Genomic DNA, 26,618 nt, shown 5'->3' with positions numbered 1-26,618 from the left:
CCCTGATGTCTCTGCACTGAGAACTGAGCTACTAAGCACCGCCAGTGGCTCGGTTGGCTTTTTCTCTTCTTTCTTTCTTCCTTCCTTCCTTTCCTTCTTCCTTTTTTCTTTTCTTCTCCCTTTCATTTCCTTCTATCATTAGTTCCTTCTCTCTTTATTTCCTTCTCGCTTTTTTCTCTCACTCTCCCTTTCTTTCCTTCTTCATTTCCTTCTTTCGTTTCCTTCTCCCTTTCTTTTTTCCCTTCTCTCTTTTTTTCTTTATTTCAATCTCCCTTTCCTTCTTTAGCTCTTTCTTTCTCTTTTTTTTCCCTCCCTTTCTCTCTTTCTTTCTTTCCTTCTTTCTCTCTCTCTCTTTTTTTATGTCCTTCTCCCTTATCCTCTTTCTTTAGTTACTTCTCCCTTCCTTTCTTTTTCTCTCTCCCTTTCCTTCTCTCTTTTTCTCGCTCTTTTTTTCTTTATTTCCTTCTCCCTTTTCTTTTATCTTGCTCTCTCTCGTTTTCTCTCTCTCTCTTTATTTCTCTCCCTTTCTTTCCTTTCTCCCTTTCCTTTTTTTCTTTTTCTCTCTACCTTCCTTTCTTTCTTTCATTTCTTTATCGCTTTCCTTTTTTCTTTCTTTCTTCCCTTCTCTCTTTCTTTTTTCCCTTCTCCCATCCTTTCCTTGTTTCTTGTTGGCGGCTATAGCTGCCAGCAGTGATCAATATATTTTGATGTCAGGGAAACCTCCCACTGTGAGAATACAATAGCGCAGCAGGATGGATTCCCCCATAAGCACTAACTGATGGGGAATCAAGTGATTTTTTTTTTTCCTTCTACCTGTGGCGGAAGAAAAAAATAATTGTATAATTCATGGGCTGCTTAAGAGAGAGTGGGTGTGTGTGTGTGTGTGTGTGTGTATGTATATATACTATACACACACGCGTGCGTGTGTGTGTGTGTGTATGAGCTTTGGGGTGCACACCTCAATGTAATAGGCTGCGCACAGCTATGCAACCGAGGCCAAGTTTATGTCAGCATTGCCGCTTACAGTCTCCTCCAGAGCCACGTGTGACATGGTGGCTGCACAGCAGCAAAACTGGGGACTGTTGGCACCCATTGACAGAAACTGCTTCATAGCAGTATAAATTATAATAATGTGTTAAAGCTCATATGAGAATTTAGTGATTGGGTTTAGGTGCCAAAAGATGTCATTAGTCACACCCTATGATGAATAATACTTTCAAAGGATCTTCTAGAAGCAGCCATTAGTAGTGCAGGTCTGAATCCAGTCAGTTATAAGTAAATTATACAAGAAAGAAAGAGAGATGAAAATAGTGACAATGGAAACAAAAATGGGGAAAACTGACCTAAAATAGGTGAACCTGGCAATATAATACAATGTCCAAATAACACAGCAATTTTCAAGTTGCAATACACCCTATAAAATGCAGAGATAGGTGGAGATTTTGAAAGTCAGTTCCTTTATGTTCAGGAATGACTACTGATCAGTCAGAACAGGTGACAGACAAACATTGGCATTAAGTGGGGAAAGAGTACCTTACATTAGTGGAAAATCACAAGAATGGAAATACCTCACTTATTGAGGTGGTCAGAATGCCAACTTTAGTTACAGCAAAAGAAAAAAAAATCATTGGTGTTATGTAGCTAGCTCTGACAAGTGGTGCTCACCCTGGAACTATAGTTCCTTTAAATGGGAAGTTTATTAGCTACAACTCAAGGAACCCCTAACAACCTCTTAAAGAACCACAGGGTTCCACAGAACTTTGGTTGAGAATGGCTGCTCTAGAGAATACACCTTAAAAATGTGTTACTTTGGTCATTCAAGGCCATCATAACCTGTAAAAGTGATCATGTACTATCCATCATATTATTATATATGCCATCTACCAGCCTCTCTCAACTGGGGTGCCACCTGAGGTCGTCAGGGGTGCCGAAGCATCTGGTAGAAAAAGACATTAAGATGAGAATGAGCTACTGCTCCTCCGCTGAACTGTAGATCTGCGAAGCAGGAGCTTGGTCACAATAAGTGAAACCAGTGAAAGGGGGAAGCAGCTTCCTAAGTCCTGAGCCTCCGCCTCCCCCAACAGTACAGTACCAGGAAGTGAGTTCAGATGCAGTACTGCTGATTTTATAAGGGGTATGTGTAAGTGCGAGTATGTATGTTTATACAGAATGTGTGTATATATGTTACTTTGAAACCTGACCTCTAATCCTATATTATCAGAACTGCTTTTTAAGGCTTTTCAGAGGCATTTGACAGCTCCTCAACTACGGTTTTGGGCCCCTAAATGCAGCATCACCGTGCCGCAACTGCATGCAATATCCACGGTAGCCCCATTCTCCTGGGGGCATACTTGAAATGGGGGACCTGGGGTTTTTTAAAAAAAAAATACTTAAAAAATACCCTTTACCTTATAACTTGAAGGACAACGGTCATTTTTTAAAAACATTAACTCAATTAACATTTTTCAGGGATGGTAAGCAACTTTTCAAATATTACCTCTGATCTTTGAATTGACTTTATTTAATTTCTCTACGCGCTTTAAAAGCTGTTATCACACATCCAATCACACGTTCAGGTTAGTGAAAACATTGTTTTATTTACATTCAGGAGTCTAAAGAGTAGAGAGCAGCATGTCTTCAGTGAAGCAAAAGAACAATAAGGGTGCATTCACATCTGATTAGATGCGAGAACCCCAGCGGGGGGTTCCCACAATTAGTTATGTGAGGCAACCACATTGAAAGCAATGGGAGGCTGACAGCTGTTACAGCTAATCCTGGCCACTCGTATGTAATCGCTCATGCGCAGGCAGCCGCTACATGTGAGTGATCATGATTAGTTGCGGGAGACGGCAGCCTCCCATTCCTTTCAATAAGACTACCTCCTCCAGCTAATTTCAGGAATCCCAGCTACATTTTTTGCATCTGACTGGAGTGCAGGTGCATTTGGAGGTGTGAACACCCGAATGCCCGGTACACACGATGAAATTATCGGACAAATGATCAATTTTTTTTGCATGCTAATCTCAGATCGAATGTGATGAATTTACTAAAGTCACAAAAATTTGCGTAATAAAAATTCAGAAGTGATGTCATGTGTTTTAATGCATTTTCGAATGACAGCTGTACTGATTAAACGAAAATTGCAAGAAAAAAAAAATTGTGCATGTCCGATCAAATAATATCAGATGAACTGTCCTGATCGGCTCTCGAAAGCTCTGTACTAACGATCAGATTATCGTGCGATCGCTCCGATATCTGTATTTTCGTACAATTTTCTGATCTTGTGTACTGGGCATTAGGCTGGTTTCACAAAGGCGTTCTATTTTTTGTTCAGTTACGTTTTATTTTGTAAAAAAAAGGATCAAAATCAGATACGGATGTCAATTTTAACATCCATTTTCATATCTGCTGACATTTGTTTTTTTACAATAAAAAAAAGTGACTGAACTCAACTTCAAACACTATAAATAGCTGGTTGTTAAGGAGGGGACTGGGAAGCTGGCCGCCGCAATCTTAACAACCATTGAATCAACAGCTGAATGTAAAAAAAAAAAAAAAAAAGCAAGAAAAAAAATGGCATGGGGTCCCCCCAGGTCCATACCAGGACCTTCGGGACAAGTATGGATTCAGAGGGGACTCCTACCCCATGCCACAATAAAAAAAATGGCGTGGGATCCCCCTCAAAATCCACACCAGACCCTTTTACGAGCATGCAGCCCGGCAGGTCATAAAAGGGAGGGGACGAGCAAGCCCCCCCTCTCCTGAACCATACCAGGCCATGCCCTCAACATGGGGGAGAGGGTGCTGTGGGGCAGTGGGGTTCTGCGCCCCCCACCCCAAAGCACCTTGGCCCCATGCTGATGGGGACAAGGGCCTCTTCCTGACAACACTGGCAGGTGGTTGTTGGGGTCTGCGGGGGGGCTTATCGGAATCTGGGTGCTCCTTTAAGAAGGGGACCCACAGATCCAGGCCCCCCAATGTGAATGGATATCGGGTGACATTACAGGGGGCGGGCTCTCCAGGTGACATCATCTGATGGCCAGGCCCCATGGCTATATAACAGATGCCAGACAGTGGACGACACCACAATGGAGGAAGACGGCAACAGAAGAATAGTGCCTTTATTTTATTAGCGGGTAACCGGCAACGAGGAAGAAGATGGCAGCGGGAGAGAAGGCAGCAGGAGTGACAGCTGCGGGAAGAGACAGCAGTGGAGAGGGCGGCACCGGGAGAAGACAGCGCTATTAATAAAGGAATTGTCAAAAAACATTTCACTGCCTTTTTGGTGAATGGGTAGTAGGGGTAGTATGTCCCCAATACCCATTCACATATAGATTCTGAAAAGCCCCGCACCCGCAGACCCCGACAAACACCGGCCAGGGTTGTCGGGAAGAGGCCCTTGTCCTAATCAACATGGGGCAAGGTGCTTTAGGGTGGGGGGCGCAGAGCCCCCCACTTCAAAGCACCCACCCCCCATGTTGAGGGCAGGCAGCCTGGTATTGGTTTGGGGGGGGCGCTCACTCATCCCCTCCATTTCCTGACCTGCCGGACTGCATGCTCGAATAAGGGTCTGGTATGGATTTTGGGGGGGACCCCATGCCATTTAAAAAAAAAAAAATTGGAGTGGGGGGGCCTGGTATGGACATGGGTGGGAGGCCCTTTTTTTTTTTTTTTTTTTGCCAGCAATTTTTAATTTTCTTTACATTCAGCTTTCAGCGAGGAACCCCACTAACAGCTGATGACTCATTGGTTGTTAAGGAACCAGCTATATACAGTGTGTTTAATAAGGGGAAGAAAAGAATTTAAAAAAGGATGTCAGCAAATCGGATGTAAGCGGATCGACCACTAATATCCGTTTTTCGTCTGTTTAACAGAGGATAAAAAAAGAAACAGACTTGAAAAACTTAACATAAATAAGTCACCAGGACCAGATGGCTTGCACCTGAGGGTCCTTAAGGACTTCAGTTAAGTAATTGCCAGACCATTGTTCCTAATTTTTATGAACAGTCTACTGACTGGTATGGTACCAGCTAATTGGAGAAAAGCCAATGTAGCACCAATCTTGAAAAAATGACCAAGATATATCCCTGGGAACTACAGACCAGTTAGCCTAACATCAATAGTATGCAAGTTTTTGGAAGGAATGATAAGGGACTACATACAAGATGTTAGTATTGAAATCAGCATGGATTCATGAAAGATCATTCTTGCCAAACAAGTCTATTAACCTCCTATGAGGAGGTGAGCTGTCATCTAGATGAAGGAAGGCCCGTAGATGTAGTGTATCTGGATTTTGCAAAGGCATTTGATACAGTTCCCCACAAACGTTTACTATAAAAGCTAATGTCTGTCGGCATGGACCAAAGGGTGATTACCTGGATTGAAAACTGGCTACAAGGGCGAGTTCAGAGGGTAGTGATAAATGGGGAGTACTCGGAATGGTCCAATGTGGAAAGTGGGGTCCCTCAGGTTCTGTCCTGGGACCAACCCTATTTAATTTATTCATAAATGACCTGGAGAATGGGATAAACAGCCCAATCTCAGTATTTGCAGATGATACTAAGCTAAGCAGGGCAATAGCTTCTCCGCATAGCAGTATAGTCAGTGTTTATCTGGCGCTCCAGATGGAGGAATCCTTACGGGTATAGTCTGTGGCTGTAATAGCTGGATGGTGATTTATCCATATAAATGGGTATTAAAGGGTAAAAAGGAAGGCAGCCATCCTTCAGAGCGAGTCCAGAACTCTGCAAGACATGTATTTTTTTATGCGCTCGGAACTGACTGCTCCTTCTATTGTCCTGCTGCCCTCTAGAGGAGGACAGCTATATCACTGCAGCCCTGATTGACAAGATTTCAGCCCTGCCTAGGTCCAATCAGACACTGGTGACATCATTTCCTGTTCCATGGTCCATGCTGGTCTGTGCGGAGCTGCTTGGTTCCTTTGCTCCTGGAGAAACACTGTGATCCATTCCAGCCAGCTGCTCAGTCTTTCCCAGCTACCTGGAACAGCGGTGGGACCCACAGAGCCATGTGGAATGCCAGGACTGCACTTTACTTTGACGAGCATGCATCTTCTATCATCTTGTAAGTGTTTTTAATCTTATCTTATTAAAGTCATCATTTTAATACTACACTCAGGTCGGCGCCTCCCCCTCCCTGTTTTTTCCTTACATATCGTCTCCACAGGATGTGGAAACCTTGCAAGAAGATCTGAACAAATTAATGGGGTGGGCAACTACATGGCAAATGAGGTTTAATGTAGAAAAATGTCAAATAATGCATTTGGGTGGCAAAAATATGAATGCAATCTATACACTGGGGGGAGAACCTCTGGGGGAATCTAGGATGGAAAAGGACCTGGGGGTCCTAGTAGATGACAGGCTCATCAACGGCATACAATGCCAAGCTGCGGCAAGCAAAGCCAATAGAATATTGGCATGCATTATAAAGGGAATTAACTCCAGAGATAAAACAATAATTCTCCCACTCCACAAGACTTTGGTCCGGCCGCACCTGGAGTATGCTGTCCAGTTCTGGGCACCAGTCCTCAGGAAGGATGTGCTGGAAATAGAGTACAGAGAAGGGCAATAAAGCTAATAAAGGGACTGGAGGATCTTAGTTATGAACTTAATCTGTCTGGAGAAGAGACGCTTGAGAGGGGATATGATTTCAATGTACAAATACCGTACTGGTGACCCCACAATAGGGATATAACTTTTCCGCGAAAGGGCCATTAAAAAGACTTGCGGCCATTCACTAAAATTAGAGTAACAGCAATTTAACCGAACACTGCAATTTACGGTAAGAATGTGTAATTCTCTTCCAGTGGTTTCAGCAGGGAGCATAGATAATTAAAAAAACTATTAGATAGGCACCTAAACGACCAAAACATACAGGGATATACAATGTAACATTGACATAAAAGCATACAGACACAGGTTGGACTTGATGGAATTGTGTTTTTTTTTTTTTTTTCAACCTTACCAACTATGCAACTATGTAGCATTTAAATCAGTGAGTGGCTGCCCCTGCTTAACAGTGGTCAAACATTTAATGAACATGTATGAACGTGTTCAGGAAACAATCAAAAAACATGCATCACATTCATTGTTAATGGCACTCTAAAGGCATCAAGCAACAGGGGAACAAATGCACTAAAAAGCATGCTTATAGAAAGCTTGAAGCTCAAAAAGGGCACACAAGTGCCTTTGCTGCATTTGTTGTGTGTACTAGTAGCCCGTTGAAATAAAGCAAGACATGCACATACTGTAAATGTGATGCCAAATATTATGCAACACTAGTGTGAATGGGGGCTCAGGGAGTAATGTAGTATACAAATCATCATTACAGCAATGAAGACATTGTATCAAAAAGGTATGAGGTACATTCGAATACATAATTTTGATTTTTTTTTTTCTTTACAAAACTACAATTGGCACATAGGGATGTAATGCTGATGCCTTTCTAGATCTCAGCCCTGGTCTGCAGATAGCGGAATGTGAACAAAGCAATGTTCACACTGGTCTAGCCTAAAATGATAGGTCTCAGAGGATAGGAAAAAAGGCACAGGTAAGTGGTTATATTTGCAAAACAGCTTGATACCCCTGGATAAACTATGAAAGCTAATGTACTTTAAAAGTGCAGATCATCCTTTCATGAATGACGTTCTAAAGGTTAACTGATAAATAAATTATAAGATCTTAGTGGGAAAAAACTATGCTTTTGCATGATTCTATTGTATGCTCCTTACAAGTTCCTATAAGGTTAAATAGTTCTTACATGACATGTGTGTTCAATGAGAGGGAACAGAGTTGGCAGCATGGCAGAAAAGTGCCTATATCACCCACAAGCCATTGAGAAGGAACATAACTCAAGGCATATTAAATCTGCATTTCTCTCATTTCAGATGGAGAAATGTATTAAAAAATCCAGACTGGAAGCAATTCAGCAGCTTCTACCCAAAACAGCAAAATACCACGGTCACAGCTGCTGCCGAGGCTACTTTGGAGAAAGGCCGAAAAGAGGGTGTGGAGGAGAATGAACAGGGAGCTGTTGTTCCTTGTTCCTTTATAGGGATCTAAAGTATGACATGGCCAATTACAAGAGTGCGTTACTGTTCTGCGCTGACGGACCCCATCTGTTAGATGTATTTTCAGATGCTCTCTATGTAATTCAGGCCAGCAGCCATTGCTTTGAAACAACTGAAGTTGGCAGGACGAAGAAGTTTGTCGGTGACTGCTCTTCCTCATGTCAGAGAGAGAGATCGCTGTCTACTCACTTTAGAACACGAAGAGAAAGAGAACTGAATTATGGCCTGATGAAGGCTGAATCTGACATCATTCGCATATGGAACTATCAAACAGTGGATAGTTTAGTTTTTTTGTTGCTAATTCTTTTTTACTTTGATATTTATACGGTGCAGAAATAAGGGAAAACAAATTTTAAAAATAAAATGACAAGGGGCCAGTTAGGTGTATTATATCTATTTAAGAAGGTGTAGTGAACAATGCCTTGTGTTAGGGTAAACACAAAGGATATGTAATGGGGTGGCACAGGAGAAAACTCTAAAGAAGACCTTTTGGCTTAAATAACAAAATGCTTTATTCTAATCCTCCCCATCCTCACCCCTCTTCCTGCCATGCAGCCACAGATTAAATGAATAGAAGACGACAAGAAGAGATTCACTGGGTGTGCAGGTATGTTTACTGAATACAGCACAGCTAAAAAGGTACATGTAAATTTTAGAAAATGACACCGACGTAGGTGCAAGCTCATAATTAGAGTATATATATATATATATATATATACACACACACACACACACACACAGTGGCGGCTGGTTCTCAAAATTTTTGGGGGGCGCAAACAAACTGAAAAATACTGAAACAAAAACATCAAATGCAGCTTCACTGTGCCATCATATGCAGCCAACTGTGCCCGTCATATGCAGCCACTCTGCCCAGCATATGCAGCCACTGTGCCCATCATATGCAGCCACTGTACCCATCATATGCAGCCACTGTGCCCATCATATGCAGCCACTGTGCCCATCATATACAACCACTATGCCCATCATATACAGCCACTTTGCCCATCATATGCAGCCACTTTGCCCATCATATGCAGCCACTGTGACACCCGCCCGCTTGCTTTCTGTCTGGCACTTACCCCATCGTGGTGGCGGGTCAGGCAGTGGGTGACGACAAACTGTGGGACAGGTAGCGCGGGTCAGGCAGCAGCTCCTGTGTCCTCTGTGTATCATTCTCTTGGCTTCTGCTAGGCGGCAAATAGGATCGCTTGTGCCTTCAGCCAATCAGGTGATGGGTATTAAACCTGTGCCTCCTGATTGGCTGAGAGGTGGTTCAGTGTTAGAAAAGTGAATATTAATTTGCTTTTCTAACACATCTAGGTGGACTCCAAGCGCAATGCTCTGTGCCACGAGTCCACCTTTTTTGAAGCCGCTGCAATTCAAGCGTCCGGCGTCTGAAAAGGGGCCGGATGCCTGAATAGGGGGTGGCAGCAGTGGCTATGGATAGATTCATACTATGCATGAATCTATCCATGATACATAGAGGGGGGGTGGCTGGAGAGAGGGGACGGCACCTGTGCGCCCTTAATGGACGCATCGCCATGTACAGTGTATCAGTAGGCTGCTGGCAATGATCCCTCTTATCAAGATGGCTGTCATGCTGATTCAGACTTTAATACCTTTTGATCTACTGCAGTGCTGAATCCAAATTAGGAGTTGTGATTTCACTTTGCCTTTGCTTACTTTATTAACTTGCGGACAAGCCACTGTGCATGTACGGATGAGCTGGTCCCCTGTGGGTCTGGGAGAATGTATTGGTACTCCTCCAAGAATTGTGCGCACAGTCCTGTGATAGCACTGTGATTTAACACAGCAGATCACAGGTAAAAGGTACAGCATCAATGAGAGTGGCTCTATATCATGGGATCGCTGTGACCAATCACAGCATTCAATAGTGTAAACAAAGGCTGTCCCCCTCCTGTCTCTGATCTGACCTTCATATTAACCCCCAACTTCCCTTATCCTACACATTTGTACATTAACCCCCTCATTTCCTGATTCCTCTGTCAGGGCTGGGCCCTTCCTTCTCTGGGCTGGCCGCTCAGCTGTCGGCTAATTGGCCGCTCGGCTGTCAGCTCCTATCTCTCAACAGTGACTCACCTGTTGATGACATCCTGCTCATCAGTCCAGCCTACTTAAGCCATCCAGTCCAGATGATCTCTGCCTTCGCCTTGGTCACATCTCTAGAGACGCTCTCCTGTGTTCTTGTTAAAGATTTGCTTGGCTGACATTCCTTCTGGCTCCAGACCCTGCTTGCTCTTCTACTATGCTGATCTCTAGCTCCCTGACATTTTGGCTTGTCTGACTATCCGTCACTATTTATCCCTCTCAATTCCAGCATGTTTCTTAATTTCCAAAAAATGTGGCAAAAAAACAGGTCATTTTCACTGTTTACTTTCCAAAATGGGGCAATTGTAGGGTCTTTCATACTGCCCTGGTATTTTTTATATTTATATTTGCCATATTTTAAAACAAAGTAAGAGAAATTGATTTTTAAATACCAACAAAAGAAAAATCTGACTCAAACAAGGATATTATCTTAATTTGGGTAAAGAGTAATTTACAAGGTATCACAGCACTGAAAAATTAAAAATGGTGAAACATGCTAGCACTGAGGAGATTAAACATGTTCAGGGTCAGTGTCTTGTAAAGTATTGAAAGCAGGCAACCAAGCATTAAGCAATTTAGCAGGAGGTCAGAAGACCTTTTACATACACACAGATTTTTGCAGCCAAATTGGTATAACACCTACTTTACCCTGCATGCAATGTACTAGCAAATCATAATCAGTTGTAAACTAGATTTGAACACTGTTTGTTCCAACAAAGGGATAAAGATCTAGAAACTGGCCTTCCTCATTGTATGTTAATTGAGGAAACTCAGAGTGTTACCCTTTCTCTTCCTATTAGTGAACTGCCTGAGGCTGCTAATAAGCCATTGGGCTTTCACACTGGACATTTCAACAAGTATGTAACGTAAAAGTATACCTAACCTGATAAAAAAATGGAGTTCCTTATTCAGGAAAGCAAAGTCTCTCAGTCCAACACCCGCAAACCTGCATTCACCCTACATCACTTCCTAAATCTCTACCTATGCAATCATCCTGGAAGTGAAGCCATAAGATGATGAGCAGGATCAGCTTCAAAATATAATGTCTTCTTGGGACTAAACATGGACATCATATCCAAAACAAATGATTAGAGATACTACTGTGCATGTGCAGCCCAACATGTCATGAAAAGGATACAGTGAGGGAAAAAGGCATTTGATCACCTACTAATTTTGTACGTTTGCCCACTGACAAAGAAATGATCAGTCAATAATTTTAATGGTAGGTTTATTTTAACAGTGAGGGACAGAACAACTACAAAAAAAAAAACAGAAAAACCATTTCAAAAAAGTTATAAACTGATTTGCATTTTAATGAGTGAAATAAGTATTTGATCCCCTATCAATTAGCAGGATTTCCGGCTCCCAGGTGTCTTCTATACAGGTAACGAGCTGAGATTAGGGGCACTCACTTAAAGGGAGTGTTCCTAATCTCAGCTTGTTACCTGTATAAAAGACACCTCTCCACAGAAGCAATTAATCAGATTCCAATATCTCCACCATGGCCAAGACCAAAGAGCTGTTCAAGAATCTCAGGGAGAAGATTGTAGACCTACACAAGGCTGGAATGGGCTACAAGACCATCACCAAGCAGTTTGGTAAGAGGGTGACAACAGTTGGTGCAATTATTCCCAAATGGAAGAAACACAAAATAACTGTCAATTTCCTTCGGTCTGGGGCTCCATGCAAGATCTCACCTCGTGGAGTTTCAATGATCATGAGAACGGTGAGGAATCAGACCAGAACTACACGAGAGAATCTTGTCAACGATCTTAAGGCAGCTGGGACCATAGCCACCAAGAAAACAATTGGTAACACACTACCCCGTGAAGGACTGAAATCCCGCAGCGCCCGCAAGGTCCTCCTGCACAAGAAAGCACATGTACAGGCCTGACTGAAGCTTGCTAATGAACATCTTAATTGATTCAGAGGAGAACTGGGTGAAAGTGTTGTGGTCAGATGAGACCAAAATCAAGCTCTTTGGCATCAACTCAACTCGCTGTGTTTGGAGGAGGAGGAATGCTGCCTATGATCCCAAGAACACTCTCCCTACTATCAAACATGAAAGTGGAAACATTATGCTTTGGGGGGGTTTTTCTGCTAAGGTGACAGGACAACTTCACCACATCAAAGGGATGATGGACGGGGCCATGTACCGTCAAATCTTGGGTGAGAAACTCCTTCCCTCATTGAAAATGGGTCATGGATGGGTATTCCAGCATGACAATGACCCAAAACACATTAAGGTCTTGGAGTGGCCTAGCCAGTCTCCTGACCTTAATCCCATAGAAAATATGTGGAGGGAGCTGAAGGCTTGAGTTAGCAAACGTCAGCCTCGAAACCTTAATGACTTTGGAGAGGATCTGCAAAGAAAAGCATAACAAAATCCCTCTTGAGATGTGTGCAAACCTGGTGGCCAACTACAAGAAACATCTGACCTCTGTGATTGCCACCAAGTATTAGGTCATGTTTTACGAAGGGATCAAATACTTATTTCACTCAATAAAATGCAAATCAAATTATAACTTTTTTGAAATGTAATTTTCTGGATATTTTTGCTGTTATTCTGTCTCTCACTGTTAAAATAAACCTATCATTAAAATTATAGACTGATCATTTCATTGTCAGTAGGCAAATGTACAAAATGAGCAGGGGATCAAATACCTTTTTCCCTCACTGTATGTGGCTTCCAGTGAACTGCACAGAACAGAGCTACAAGGAGCGGATGCAGATAAGTGTGGGTTTTTGGAAGGATACTGGTGATGAGCGTAAAGGATAACTGTACTAAAATTGTGGACAGCATACCGCCCAACTCGGTTTCAGTCACTGATCTGCAACAAGTATGCATAGTTGTAAGTCGGAATAATGTCACACAGACTTATTTAAATGCTTATTCCAGGTAAGGTAACTCATTAAAGCAGAAGGGTAAACAAAGAAAGATTAGAGGAACTAAATGTATTCTCTCCTGAGAAGATTAAAGTGGCATATGATCACTATGCATACAGTTTAATACATAAATGGTCTATATGTGAACTTGGTGCTGAGTTATTCACTTTCAGGTCATCACGAAGGACAAGGCACTCTTTATGTCTGGTGGAAAATAGATTTAAACTCCACATAAGGAAAGCTCTGCCCAGTTTAAGCTTATTGGCACCTCTCAGACATGGATACTACAAAGCACAGAATAATCTGACCAGGCATACAGTCCTGTTCTGCAGCATGTGAGAATCTTTATTATCAAGGGTTAGATGGATTACTGAGACCTCAGATTGAGATAATCAGAATAAAGATTATGATTTTAGCACAGTTTCAATGTCTCCTGGATAGAAATAGCAAGTAAATTACTGATTTTACACATTGGCTAACGTTTCCCACTCAGAAGCAGTGGCAACTCTCATTGTGTAAACTACTATGATTACACACGGTGTAGACCAAGCCTGCATACATTAACATTACTATCTCTTTCGGCCTCTGTCAACCTTTTAACACCGACTGGAGGAATCCTTAAAAAATCATTCAGGTCTTGAGGAACCCTTCAAGAAATTTTTCCATTGACAGCTAATAGTATATCTTTGTGATCATTAAGGCCCCTTTCACGATGGGGCGTTGGTGGTAAAGCAACGCTATTTTTAGCGGCGCTTTGCCATCGTTTTAGCAGGGGTTTTCGGCCGCTAGCGGGGCGCTTTTAACCCCCACTAGCGGGCGAAAAAGGGTTAAAATGACCTGCAAAGCGCTGCTACAGTGGCGCTTTTCCGGAGGTTCAGCGGCGCTGCCCATTCATTTCAATGGGCAGGAGTGGTTTAGGAGCGATGTATACACTGCTCCTAAGATGCTGCTTGCAGGAATTTTTTTAACGTCCTGCCAGCACTCGGGCTTTCACACAGACTGCAGAGGAGCCGTCTTTCAGGCGCTTTACAGGAGCTATTTTTAGCCCAAAAGCACCTGAAAAATGCTTCAGTGTGAAAGGGGTCTAAGTTATATACACAAAAATTTAAAAAATAAGTTCTGTGGGAACAACATAACTGCACTAGGGTTCAGTTGAAAATATACAAACGTATTGGTGTTTGGGGCAAAAAAATACTTTTGTAGCAGTGTTCAGTGCTCTGCAATACTATTTGTATTGATGTTCTGTGGCAAGAATTTAACTTTTTACTCTCCATCCCACGTTACCTTCCACTTGTCCCATGTTACCCTCCTTTGTTAGTGACATCAAGCACCAGAGATCTAAAGATACTGTTGGGGACCCAGGGTTCTGAGATACCACAATTGAGAACCCTGGTCTAGTTGGCCAGAGAAAGGGATTCTGGCAGCTTGCTTTTAAATGAAAAGAGGATTTCTTTTACAAGCACAATAACTACTTATACTCCACAGGAGCTATCTAATCTTTCCACTTACAAAAAAGAGCAAAGCTTGGAGACTAGAAAACATACCAGCTCACTTATTCTTTATTCAACACCAGTGACACCTGGCTACATGCTAACCAACCATATGTGCAGCCCAATTAACATAAAAATTAATTCATTGCTTTCTCGAATGGTTATCCCGATTGCTTAAAAGCAAAAAGTCAGGACAGAGATATGCAAGCTGGCTTTTATCATTTGTTTTAAGATACATGCTCCAGGGATGTCATCTTCATCCTTCTTTCAGTATTTGCTTGGTAATTGACTTGGAACAAACACTGTACTGCTTATTTTGGGTCAATAGCTTGCCGACTAGGGAAACAGAAGCTCTTGTTTTTTCATTTAGATAGGTTTGGCCTACAAGTGAAATGGTCCCTCCAAAATCAGTGAACTTCTAAAGAAGACACAAATTCTGTTTTTGTAGACATAGTCCTGCTTGCTCAAAGGTGAGCCGGCATAGCTGTATGATCTCTGGAATGGGGTGCACTCCCAGTCGCAGCTGTAGTAATCCAAACAAACAAGAAACTTCGGATGGCTGCACTCCCAACGAAAGATCCAAAATGCCTTTATTTTGATAAAGCACATTTATTTATCCATGATTTTGATGAAGCACATTTTCAGTGTGAACCCGTTAACCTCCTGCCCTCCAATCTGTATGTCTGTATATTGCGTTGCTCTTATGGATTTTCAATAAAGGCATTTTGGATCTTTCATTGGGAGTGCAACCATCCAAAGTTTCTTGTTTGTTTGGACCAATTCTATTTTGTTTTAAGTGCAAAAAAACACTAAGGATATTAAGAATTCTAGGCAGCAGAAGCAGGGCTCACCACCATCTCACCACCGCATATCACTCCTGAAATTAAGGAATTTACCGCCTTTTTAGTGAAAGTGAAAATCCAAGTGAACTTTCCTAAAATTATAGCAATGGCAGACATCAAACCAATGTATACATAATTCAGAACAATGACTTTACATATGGTCAATGTATCTAAGAGAGACAGAGCTGCAGTCTAAATAAGAGTACAAAGTTCAATATGATAACATTTGAACAAGGGTGAAGGAGAAGGCCTAACTAATATCAATTTGTTTGACTTTTTTTCTCCTAAGGATTCCATGGCCATGTAAACACAGATCAACACATGATCAAGTCTTTCTGCCAAACACACTCCTGTGTTGCTTTGTTCTGTGCCGGCCCCTGTCTTCCTTTCAGATAACACTTGAAAGCAGAAGCCTGTTCGGTATATTTAAACTGTCACGGATCCAGCAATTTTTCCTTGTAAGTGCCATTCAAACAGCAGTATTATGTTCCTCTCAAATTTATCTAGGGGGGGGGGGGGTTGAGAAAGATAAGTACAAAACTTAACTTGCAGGCTTTTTAAAGCCCTTTGTTTAAATCCGCGTACATATTAAAGCAGCCCACCTGTGGTTTGTTATTATAAAAGTGTAAGTTATAGATTCGGCACGGTTATGGAACACACAATTTCACTTCATAGTGGAGATAATGTATTCTGGAATGTTAGACATTATTTGATCATGTCCTCTGGGCAATTGTAATAAACATACCAGGGCTATGTATATACAAAAAGCATGAGTCAAAATTGGAAATGTAAACTTTTGCCCAACGCTAATGTTCCTCCAGATAGTCTTACTCCATTGATTGGAACGTGTTTAGCGGTAAAACAAATAATCAGAAGCATATTACACATGGGTGTTAATAGGCACATCTATGCCATTTCAAACAAAGCAGATTACTTTCCAGTATTACAATGGTGCAGAATAATACAACTGTGTTTGGAAAGCTCTGATCAGCTGAGGTGAAGGAATTTGGAATTGTGGGAAGTTCTCTGTCTAGCTGAAGGATGATGTGTTGTTAATATACAGCATGCCAAACGTATTTTATATGTCAGTTGGAGCCTCCGTGTTTTTGGCTGCCATAACACCTGGCAGTCCTGTGAGGTGGCCTGCTCAGACGCCCAATAGACAGATGAAAAGGTTGTACAAATGTACGCATATAAGGTGGGACTGTCCCAAAAGTGAGTATTTTTGGTTGCAAATCATCTGTAGGTCTACACAATAATAGACAGATCTATCCGCAAAGATTCTGGGCAGGTGCATCTCCATATGGCTTTAGGAGCCATATTCCCCCCCCCCATAAATCTTGTTGAGATTTTGCACCAAATTTCTTAAAGTACTTGATAATTATATCTGTTATGTATATGGGATCTTTTTCATTGTATTATTTGCAAACCCACTTAAACCCAAAACTAATTTATTGAAACAGGAATGGTTGCACAAAATCTGAATCCCTAATATAAAGTAAGGAGAAGGTTTTTAAGAGGAAAGAAGTAGCTAGTAATGATGATGTCAGTGAACTTCAGAAATTGTGTGAATATAGAATCAACCCCATAATGTATTGTTTTATTACCATTTAAATGAAAACTACCAAAATGCAGGTACAAAGATTTCTGACCCTGGGATATCCAATTCTGCAACCCAGAAGTTCTTACACTGTAACTTAAGCCCCTCCACTGCATTTTATCCTAATAAAATATATTTTCTCAATTTGTTGTAAACAAAGTTTATTTTTGTTAATACTTAAAAAAAATGTTTTTCAGGAAAAATCTAACATAAAAAAATAAGATGATATTCCCATAGGTGCACTTATACCACTAACTGAGCTAATGCAATGAGTATATAGCAAAAAAAAATAGGAATTTTAAAAGGTGCTGGTTAATTCACAATTATTGTTAAAGATGTAACCATTTTATATTTAATTTCAAATTAAAAATATTCAATAAAACCAAGAATCTCATTTGTTCTGATCAACACAGTTTACATATTCTATGTTACAATAGATGCATCAATCTCGACATGTTTCGCCAAGAGTTTTCGGCTTCTTCAGGAGTTTATGCATCAAATTGAACTGTATGAGACTATCTACAAAAAAGTAGATAATTAGTATTAGATTATTGTACTAATTGTACAATAATATTCATATACAAGGCAATATCGAACAAACATTTCAGTCATATATATTTTACATTTGTCCTTATATTATTTGTATTACACATCCAATAACATGTTGGCTGTTTTAACTCTAAATTTTTTTGGTTACGTACCTGTTGGATCACCAAAAAATTAGAGAGATGAGAGAGGTAACAAACAATAATAAAACAAAAAACAAACAAAACGAAAAACATAATACCCAATATACAATTATAAATATGTGCTTTCTATGTAGCCTGAACTTTTTGTCCTCCCTGTGGCCATCTATTCAGCTGCCTTGATACATGGGCTTCTGTTGATGTGAATATTGACAATCTCTCTCATATTTTGTGATCTAACAGGTACGTAAAAAGAAAAAGTTTGAGTCAAAAACAGCCAACATGTTATTGGATGTGCAATGCAAATAATATAAGGACAAATGTAAAATATATCTGATTGAAATGCTTATTTCAAAATTGCCTTGTATATGACTATTATTGTATATGTTTTGGTTTCTTAAAGTATGTATACTTTTTTGTAGATAGTCTCATACAGTTCAATTTGCTGCAACTTCTGAAGAAGCTAAAAACTCTTGGTGAAACATGTCGAGATTGACGTATCTATTGTAACATGGAATGTGTAAACTATGTTGTTGATCAGAACAAATGAAAATTTTTCATTTGAAATTAAATAAAAAATGGTTACTTATTTTAACAATATTTGTGTATTAATCAGCACCTCTACAATCTCCATTATTTTGTACTATATACTTACCTTAACAATTTGGGATGTGGTGCTCGAAAAAAAACCCTCCTCCATCCAGGACTGGTTTTAACAACATACAGTAGTTCTCACATTTCTTTTCACAATAACCTTACATGCTCAAAAAATGTTTGTACACTTTGTAAAATTCCATTCTTTGTAAAATTCCATTCTGTCCACAGTGACACAGGAAATCTTAAGCCTTCGAGTTATACTACTACAGGGGAAACTGAAGATGAAAAAAAACTGTTGCAGACAATAACCCTGCCCACAACTAGCATGGCTCAGTTTTGTAGCAAAGTAGTACAGAGAGGATTACCATAAATACACATGGGTGGGACCTGTGTCATTTAATGGAGTTCAAGAAAACAATTTTTTGGGGAGTACAAAAACTCTCTAAAATCTTCAAGATGTCTAAAGCAGCAAGCAGACACCAAGAGGCCCAGGTAAATCACTAAAACTGAAACTGCCTGTAGCTCAAGAGCTACCTGAAAGACTTTATATCAAAAACGGTTATCAGATGATGTCTAAACATCCACTTTTGGTAGAAAAATTGAAGCCCAGGTGGAAGTCTTGAAAGTCTAGGAAAGTTTCTAGATGACACACACACAGACTAGAAGAGCTCACATTGACGGTAAAGGGTCCCAGCCACCTAGCAATGGTGCAATGAGAATCCAGAGCAACCTTATGGTATAATGAAAGCAGTGGCTTAAAGACTTAGATAGGACAAACCACATTCAGACAACGGTAGGAGTTTTATTTTAGGTGAACTGGAACCAGACAGAGGTAAGAAAGAATTATGTCCTGGTTCAGGTCTAAGCCATGAAGGGACTCCTGGTCCTCAACATCACCTTATCCCTGTCAAAGCAAAGATGAATATCAGCACACTCACATAATCCAAAATTACTTTGAAATGTGTCTTTTCTGTAAGAGTGATTGCCAGTGACAAGCTGTGGTGGGCAAGCATGGACTGATCTGGAGTGACACTATGTTTTATTGAAATTGTATGAATCAAGTTATTCTTGTGTAGAACCAGATGAGTTTGCTTATAGGATAAGGCTCCTAGATTAAAACTTGCTTCACAGAAGTGATGGCTAAAAAAGCACTACAATGTGAAGAGAGTTGAGAGAGCAATGTGTCTAATGAGTTGAAAATGCGGTTTCTGAAGCCCATGGAGAGCCAGAATGCAATCTCACAGATTCACAGGGGAATGATCATACAGGTCAGGAACAAACAGAACCTCATTACCTCCAATAACTTGATTGTTGTTGTTGTCCCATGGCAAAAGAATGTTGCATTATAGAGGTCTGGATTGAAACCAAGCAGACTGCCACGAAGGAGGCCCAGGAGACTCAAAACTTGTATGTATTTAAGTCAAGAACTGGGCAACTCCTGAACCAAAGAGATGAGATAAGAGTGCCTGAATTTTTTCTTGTGAGAAAACACTTTGGCCTGAGCTGAGTCCAGGACTAGACCCAAACCCAATGAGCCTGTTCTAGTTATAAATTCTAAAGGTTCAAAATCTGGACAGTGAAGATGTCTGGACAGTGAAGCCATGCTGTTCCCCTCCAACAGTTTCCTCAACAAGCCATGAAAATATCTCACAATGGGGATGCTACAAGAGTGACACAACGGGACCAGTAGGTACATGTCCTTAATGTCCACAAAAGCCAAAATATCTTCCTGGTGCAGGGAGACAACAGATCTGATGAAATCCCTGTGGAATTTCAGACTAAAATGAAGACATTCAGCCCCCATTCACACTTATGCGAATTAGATGCGGCTTACACCGCATCCAATTCGCAGGACATTTTAAAATACATTAATTTGAATGTATCTGGTTCACATATGTGTGTTGCATTCGCACTGCGCATTGCACAAAAAACGTGTGCATTTTTTGGGCATTGCAGTGCGATTTACAAGACCATTATCTCCTATGGAAACGCATCTGATTCGCAGATGCATTGTGTTCTGAACATGGATTTTCTCCTTGTCCTCACTACACCCCCCCCCCCCCCTGCTCACTGATCTGCAGCTACAATGCAGAGAAACCTTTGAACAACTGATTTTTATCTTCCCAGTGAAACCTGAGCTTCAATTCGCACCGCACATGTGTGAACCCAGGCTCAGAGTTTTGGGACAGACAAACCCTTTGGGTATGAGAACAGTGAAGAGGTTAGAAAAAACCTAAAAAAAAGTGAATCAACTGAGAAATTACTATTTGCAGAGGAAGGCTGGTCTGCCAAGAAAAAAGATCCAAGATCCAAGACTAGGGCTGGACAAGGAAGTCGAGGAAGTGAAGAAAAAAAGGAATGTCCCCTAACAAAAACTGAATGGAAACTTGCACAGTGTGCACCTTAGGCTTCTTCCCCTTAGAAAAAAAGAGTTTTTTTTTTTTTTTTTTAATCACCGGTAACATCCTAGATAAATACAATCTTGAATTGTATTGAAGATACTTTGTTCCTCAAAGACCATGTGGGGTGGTGCTCCCTATACAAAAATTCCACAATCTAGCACTTTAGCCAAGGTGTCCATCACAGAAGAACCATTCAATAGCAAAACCAGGAAGCTTTTAGACCAGCACAGCTGAACTTAAAAAGTTACAGCATTTTACCCCCAAGTACTTTAACCACTTACCAACCCGGCCAATTCTGACACTTTGCTCCTACATGTAAAAATCATCATTTTTTTGCTAGAAAATTACATAGAACCCCCAAACATTATATATGTTTTTTTAGCAGAGACCCTAGAGAATACAATGGCGGTCATTGCAACTTTTTATCTCGCACGGTATTTGCGCAGCAATTTTTCAAACACTTTTTTTTGGAAAAAAAAACAGTTTCATGCTTTAAAAAAAAAAAAAAAACAGTAAAGTTAGCCCAATTTTTTTACATAATGTGAAAGATGAAGTTGCGCCGAGTAAATAGAAACCTAACATGTCACGCTTCAAAACTGCACACGCTCGTGGAATGGCGCCAAACTTCGGTACTTAAAAATCCCCATAGGCGATGCTTTAAAATTTTTTACTGCTTACATGTTTTGAGTTACAGAGGAGGTCTAGGGCTAGATTTATTGCTCTCTCTCTAACGTTCGCGGCGACACCTCACATATGTGGTTTCAACACCGTTTTCATATGTGGGCGGGACTTATGTATGCGTTCGCTTCTGCGTGCGAGCACACAGGGACAGGAGCACTTTAAAAAAATGTTTTTTTTTTAATTGTTAATTTTACTTAAAAAATTTTAATTTGACACTTTAAAAAAAAAAATAATTTGATCACTTTTATTCCTATTACAAGGAATGTAAACATCCCTTGTAATAGGAATATGGCATGACAGGTCCTCTTTACAGTGAGATATGGGGTCAATAAGACCCCACATCTCACCACTAGGCTGGGAAGCCTGAAATTAAAAAAAAAAATAAAACGATCACCGCTTCCCAGCCGAAGCGGCGCTGTTTTTTTGAATGCAGAGGCCAGGCGTGACGTCATAACATCGCGCCCGGCCTCCGAACGATCATAGAGACTCCGGCGACCATCTGGTCCGCCGGAAATCTCTATGATCGACATCCGGGGCCGGCGGATCCGCTCTCCGATTCACCGATCGCTGAGGTGAGTTGGAGGAAGCACCGGAGGGCGGTGGGAGGGGGGGGGACGTCCCCTCTCGCTGCCCGTAAGAACGATCAAGCGTCTGACCCACCGCTATGATCATTCTTATGGTGTAGGGAATCGCCGGCTGAAAATGGCAAAATCTGAATGATTTCTCTAGTTGCAGGCATCATTCAGATATACCCCCACAAACCCAGGACGTCCATGGACGTCATACGGTCGGCAAATGGATAATCTAGTTATAAGTCACAGTAGTGGAGAAAACCTGTTAAAAGGGAATTGGACCAGCTAGCTTTAGTTTAACAAAATACAAGAACAAGCAGATGTGGTGTTTGGAAATTTCTAAAGTGTTTGTAAACCTAAAAAATAAAAATAAAAATTAAAATGTTCCTTTTCTTGTAAAAAAAAAAAAAATTAAAATGTTCCTGCCTCTTTAACCCTTTGGCACCAGCCGCATGCAAATATGCGACCTCTTGGCAGGTGGGCCTTGGCACTGAGCTGCCACATATTTGAGTAAATTGCGGCAAATAGAGCTGTGCTGGGAACGCGCACCCTGCACAGTTACTGGCGGCTATCGTAAAGTTCCCGATCGTTACTTGCGAACGGGAGCTTTCCGGTCACGTGGCCGCCATGACAGCCAATCATAGCGATAAAATTATCATAAATCCTGTCCCTCCTCTAAAACCTCTTAAAGGGTCAGGAGGTGCCGGTGCCAAGAGGTTGAGGTACACTACGGTGCATAGTGATCTTGCAATGTTATTTAGTCCTTGCAATGTTGTACATTACCTGCTTGATCCTGCCTGTTCCTGTGTTCTTCTCTGTAAACTGACCACATTAATCATGGCTGCTGATCTATGATAGCGTGGTCAGCTTATATCTTTCATCATCAGGTTCAATGTGCAGCTTCTGTTATCTCCCTCCCTGTTATTTCCATTGTCTGTGTGTGAAGCAGATCTCCTCCTGGCCCCTCCCCTACCCTCTTGCCTTCAATGACTGAGCATTCCTGTGCAACTGCTCCTTCCCCTCCTCTGTGTGAAATTTGCAGTGTCTACCTAAGCTGTGCAGACACAAGGTCATAGTGCACAGTGAGGAATATCAGTCTCTCCCACTGGACACCCTGTGATCGGCAATAAGAGGAGAACATGTGACTGCAAGAAAGCACTCTTATAAAAAGGTACTTAGCAATGTTATTAAACATAAATAACCACACTGCACTTAATAATACCCCAAAAAAAGGATCATAGGATTTTGTTAATGTGACTTTACAACTACTTTAATGAAGTCACCAAATAAAATAAAGACAGTTATATGTAGATCCATCAAATCCACTAATCCAAGGGTATAGCTGACCTCTTTGGTGACCTCTTTTCTGCTGCTTTTGCTAGATGCAATAGCCTGCTTGCTCACATAGGATACCTGGTTAATGCCTCCTTACAGGTGTATTGTACACAGTGTATGCTTCCTTGTTAATGCCAAGCACTCAATTTACAAAACAGATATGTAGAATAAATGTAAAGCCCAGTACACACATACCGAAAGTTGGCTGGCTCAGCAGAACTGGATGACTTTTCGGTTGCATGTTCAACATAAGCCAGTCTATCAGCGGTTGCAACCAATAGCTACAACCGCTCACAGGTGTATTCTTGTAGCAGAGGGAAGCGGGGTTTGAGTCCCCCTGTCAGAATACAAAAGCACAGAGTTCACTGCATCTCATATCGTTGTGTTGATGGGGGGGGATCTGTCGTTTTTTTTTCGTTTAGTCCACTTGTTGATTGAAAAATAAACTGTGCGTGTATACCTAGCTTAACGCTCTATGTCTTTCTGTTAATGAGCTGTGGCTGTTATCTACTTTGTCTTCTGCCTGCCAAACTGTAAATCTGTCTCTTCTACTGTCCAACCCATACCTGGTATACTAACAATCCGATGTTAGTACAGCGTTCTCCCCTGCTGTTCTTTTGTGTTTTGACAAGCCATTGGCGAAGAGCGCTGATCAGGAACCGGCAGCTGCTGGTTTTCCGGAATGCCTAACGTCCAGCTTCTGTCGGACCGGCTGCTTTACACACGGGCTGAATGTTAGCTAGTGTTTATTGAACTGGCCAAACCGCTGAACTTTAAAGAGTAAGTAAACCCTGATCAGTTTTACTTCCTCTTTTGTTCCCTCCAAAGTAAAAGCATAATGATGCATACTAGACCATTATGTGGCACTTACCTGCAAACGAAGCTCACGTTGTACCCGCTTGGTGGCCGCATCCATCTTCTCCCCTCTTCCTTCCGGGGCTGCGGACTCCGGCTCTGTGACTGGCTGGAGTCGCGTGACGTCACTCCAGCACATGCACCGGAGCTGCCAGTCACGGCACTCGTTTGTGAAGACACGGCACAGAGGGCCATTTCTTCAAAGTGCATACGCTGATGACATCATCGGCGCACTACAAGGTAAATATCTCCTAATCGGTGCAAGTTTAGGAGATATTTACAGTACCTATAGGTAAGCCTTATTCTAGGCTTACCTATAGGTACAAGCTCTAAAAAGGGGTTTACAACCACTTTAATGCTGTTCTTGTTGCCAACCTCTGCCTAGCATCAGATTTATGTCTCACATCTGCCAATTTTAAACTCCACCCACCCTCTTGATAGTCAGAACATGAGGTAAGAGTTTTGTAATGCTATTTTCTTTCCCTTTTTTTCCCCTTTCACTTTTTTTATTTTCTCATCCGCACTTAAGGCTGAACTGCAGCATTACTTTCAGCTGCACAGTTGTACAGGCTCCTATTGGGTACTGAAATTGCTTGCTCTGACTTACTGTGGGAGTCGTGCAGTGTGCATTAGAAGTTGCAGCAAGTCTGATAAGGCCTGCCTCATTTTCTGTCTGGAAATCGTCCAGTATCACCTAGCACTTTCCTCCCCAACCTGGCCTTCTCCTTTCATTCAATTGATTTCAGTGGCAAATGTGCTTCATGGGTGATTATACTTATGTGGAAAACTTTACACTTCACAAGTACTTTGACGTGCATGCATTGAGTTTATACATAACAGATCTTTTCAATAGCACTATATACAGTCATGGCCGAAATTGTTGGCACCCTAGAAATTTTTCCAGAAAATCAAGTACTTCTCACAGACAAGTATTGCAGTAACACATGTTTTGCTATACACATGTTGATTCCCGTTGTGTGTATTGGAACAAAACAAAAAATGGAAGGGAAAAAAAAGCAAACTGGACATAATGTCACACAAAACTCCAAAAGTGGGCTGGTCAAAATTCTTGGCACCCTTAACTTAATATTTGGTTGCACACCCTTTGGAAAAAATAACTGAAATTAGTCACTTCCTATAACCATCAATAAGTTTCTTACACCTCTCACCCGGAATTTTGGACCACTCTTCCTTTGCAAACTGCTCCAGGTCTCTCTTATTGGAAGGGTGCCTTTTCCCAACAGTAATTTTAAGATCTCTCCACAGGTGTTCAATGGATTCATTGCTGTCCGCTTTAGAACTCTCCGGCGCTTTGTTGCCATCCATTTCTGGGTGCTTTTTGACGTATGTTTGGGGTCATTGTCCTGCTGGAAGACCCAAGATCTCGGACGCAAACCCAGCTTTCTGACACTGGGCTCTACAGTGCGAGCCAAAATCCTTTGGTAATCCTAAGATTTCATGATGCCTTGCACACATTCAAGGCACCCAGTGCCAGAGGCAGCAAAACAACCCCAAAACATCATTGAACCTCCACCATATTTCACTGTAGGTACTGTGTTCTTTTCTCTGTAGGCCTCATTCCGTTTTCGGTAAACAGTAGAATGATGTGCTTTACCAAAAAGCTCTATCTTGGTCTCATCTGTCCACAAGACGTTTTCCCAGAAGGATTTTGGCTTACTCAAGTACATTTTAGCAAACTGTAGTCTTGCTTTTTTATGTCTCCATGTCAGCAGTGGGGTCCTCCTGGGTCTCCTGCCATAGCGTTTCATTTCATTTAAATGTCGACGGATAGTTTGCGCTGACACTGATGCTCCCTGAGCCTGCAGGACAGCTTGAATTTCTTTGGAACTTGTTTGGGGCTGCTTATCCACCATCCGGACTATCCTGCGTTGCAACCTTTCATCAATTTTCCTCTTCCGTCCACGCCCAGAGAGATTAGCTACAGTGCCATGGGTTGCAAACTTCTTGATAATGTTGCGTACTGTGGACAAAGGCAAATCTAGATCTCTGGAGATGGACTTGTAACCTTGAGATTGTTGATATTTTTCCCGAACTTTGGTTCTCAAGTCCTCAGACAGTTCTCTTCTCCTCTTTATGTTGTCTATGCTTAGTGTGGCACACACAGACACACAATGCATAGACTAAGTGAACTTCTCTCCTTTTTATCTTCTTTCAGGTGTGATTTTTATATTGCCCACACCTGTTACTTGCCCCTGGTGAGTTTAAAGGAGCATCACATGCTTGAAATAATCTTATTTATCCACAATTTTGAAAGGGTGCCAAGAATTTTGACCAGCCCATTTTTGGAATTTTGTGTGACATTATGTCCAATTTGCTTTTTTTCCCTCCCTTTTTTGTTTTGTTCCAATACACACAAAGGGAATAAACATGTGTATAGCAAAACATGTGTTACTGCAATTCTTTTCTGTGAGAAATACTTGATTTTCTGGAAAAATTTCTGGGGTGCCAACAAT

The 26,618-nt window shown here is 41.4% G+C and overlaps 1 protein-coding gene across 1 annotated transcript in view; it reads right to left on the bottom strand.

The window, feature by feature from the left end:
- VPS13B (vacuolar protein sorting 13 homolog B) overlaps window positions 1-26,618 on the bottom strand; it is a 1,301,055-nt gene that overhangs the window by 430,165 nt on the left and 844,272 nt on the right. The window lies entirely within an intron of this gene.

Source organism: Aquarana catesbeiana, linkage group LG05, assembly GCF_042186555.1.
Source record: "Aquarana catesbeiana isolate 2022-GZ linkage group LG05, ASM4218655v1, whole genome shotgun sequence".
Lineage (NCBI taxonomy): Eukaryota > Metazoa > Chordata > Amphibia > Anura > Ranidae > Aquarana > Aquarana catesbeiana.
This window is presented reverse-complemented; position numbering and strand designations above follow the sequence as displayed.